Source organism: Gadus chalcogrammus, chromosome 23, assembly GCF_026213295.1.
Source record: "Gadus chalcogrammus isolate NIFS_2021 chromosome 23, NIFS_Gcha_1.0, whole genome shotgun sequence".
In the NCBI taxonomy this organism is placed as follows: domain Eukaryota; kingdom Metazoa; phylum Chordata; class Actinopteri; order Gadiformes; family Gadidae; genus Gadus; species Gadus chalcogrammus.
Window position 1 is genome coordinate 4,106,616 of NC_079434.1, and position 2,500 is coordinate 4,109,115.

Here is a 2,500-nt window from a genome sequence, read left to right on the forward strand (position 1 = left end):
ATACATATATATATATATATGGATGGATGGATGGATGGATAGATCTATAGATAGATAGATAGATAGATAGATAGATAGATAGATAGATAGATAGATAGATAGATAGATAGATAGATAGATAGATAGATAGATAGATAGATAGATAGATAGATAGATAGATAGATACATACATACATACATACATACATACATACATACATACATACATACATACATACATACATACATACATACATACATACATACATACATACATACATACATACATACATACATACATACATACATACATACATACATACATACATACATACATACATACATACATACAAACATACATATGTACACATATACATATATATATAAGGGATAAACCGATAGATAGATAGACATATTGATACATTTATAGATAGATGTCTGTGATATTTTCGGGCAAGTGCACAGAAACACACATACAATACTTATTGGCATGCCTTTATTCATGGTTAGATGCAACTCTGACGCACAAACCCTCACACACGCACTCATGCACGTCTCTCTCTTATTGAAGTGAGTAGGAAGCATTATGACTCGAGAGTGGTGATTGCTTGAAACATTTAAGCTCCACTCATTGAACATAAGTTAGCACTTATTTTCTTCTTACACACACACACACACACACACACACACACACACACACACACACACACACACACACACACACACACACACACACACACACACACACACACACACACACACACACACACACACACACACACACACACACACACACACACACACACATCCACCCACACACACACAGACACATGGCCGGGGAGTAAAGTTACTCCCCGGCCAACAGATTCTGGGTTTGATCCCCAATTTAGGCAGTATTGAGCAAGATGCCTCACCCCTACCTGATGATTTGATGATGATGAATCATCTGAATCCCTGCGAGTTATTGGATAAATACTCCCCTTAATTAGGCTTCCTAATAGCAAATTATATTTCCAATGATAACAAGCGGATTTGAAACTAAAGACATCTTTGCAACAGATGTGTAAAGCTATTAATAACTTAATGTATAGATGTTTTCTTATTATCAGGTATGCCTCCATGTTGTTCTGTTGTTGTAGTGTTTTTCTCACATTTCAATTCTTTCAATCTCATCTCCGTCTCGCTCTGTCCTATATCCAGGTGGATATGTCCCTCCATGCCTCCCCTCTCCGTATTGATCGGCTCGCGGGCACCGACTCATCAGTGCTTCGTGAAAAGAAGAATGAACGAGAGTCCTTGAGAGAGATGTTACCTCCAGTTAGAGACAGAGAGAAAGGGAAGCTCACACCATGTCTGTGAACGCAGCACAGAGATGAATAACAAAAATACCATACAATACATTCTACCTTGAGCACTTGAGGCACATTTCTATAGGAAAAAGAACATAGACAACGTGTGTGTGTGTGTGTGTGTGTGTGTGTGTGTGTGTGTGTGTGTGTGTGTGTGTGTGTGTGTGTGTGTGTGTGTGTGTGTGTGTGTGTGTGTGTGTGTGTGTGTGTGTGTGTGTGTGTGTGTGTGTGTGTGTGTGGCTATGACTCTTTCAGCTGACATTCTGAACATAATGTGGCAACTTCGAGCAATCCCAGCAGTATTGTGAATAATACTTCTTCAACCGGGCTTTAAATATCCACGCGGTCACTGGAGGTTCATCGTTACACAAGTTTCAGCGACTTGGATGTGGTGAGGTGTGAGGAAGAGAACACATACACACACACACACACACACACACACATTCAAGCACATACACTATCAGGCAAGCATACACAATCAGGCATGCATACACACACACATGTGAACACCCACTTGCTAGCAGGCAGGGATACATGCAGATACACAAGTTACACACGCACACACACACACATAGACACACACAGACACACACACAAACATACACACACACGTCACGATTTGCCTGGTTTGTGTCATCTGATGCAATGCTATGTTAATATAATACATATTCCAGTTTATGTTATGTATGGATAGAAAATCAGCCAGCTAGCTCTATTATTATTATTATTATTATTATTGTATAAGTGTGTCTGAAAGCATGTTTTGATCTGCCATGAGCTCCAATGACACAACACCTCTGAAAACATTAGTAGCTCTCACACCGTCTTAAATGTCATTCGAAAGTTTTTAAAAGAAACGATTTAAAACAGAAGCATATTTGTTATTTGTGGGAGGCATTGTAATTCATACATATATATATATATTGTCGGCAAAAAAAACAATCAAATATAAAATAACATAATAAGATAGATAATAGCTCTATAATATTAGATAGAGCAAGACAGGGAGGCAGACATTCAGACTTTTTTTATGCTAAGGATCTTGCAACAAGTGTGTGCCGTAATAGAAAATATCTAACAGACATACATTGTATATAACATATATATATATATATATATATATATATATATTAGAGCTGTCAGTTAAACGCGTTATTAACGGCGTTAACGCA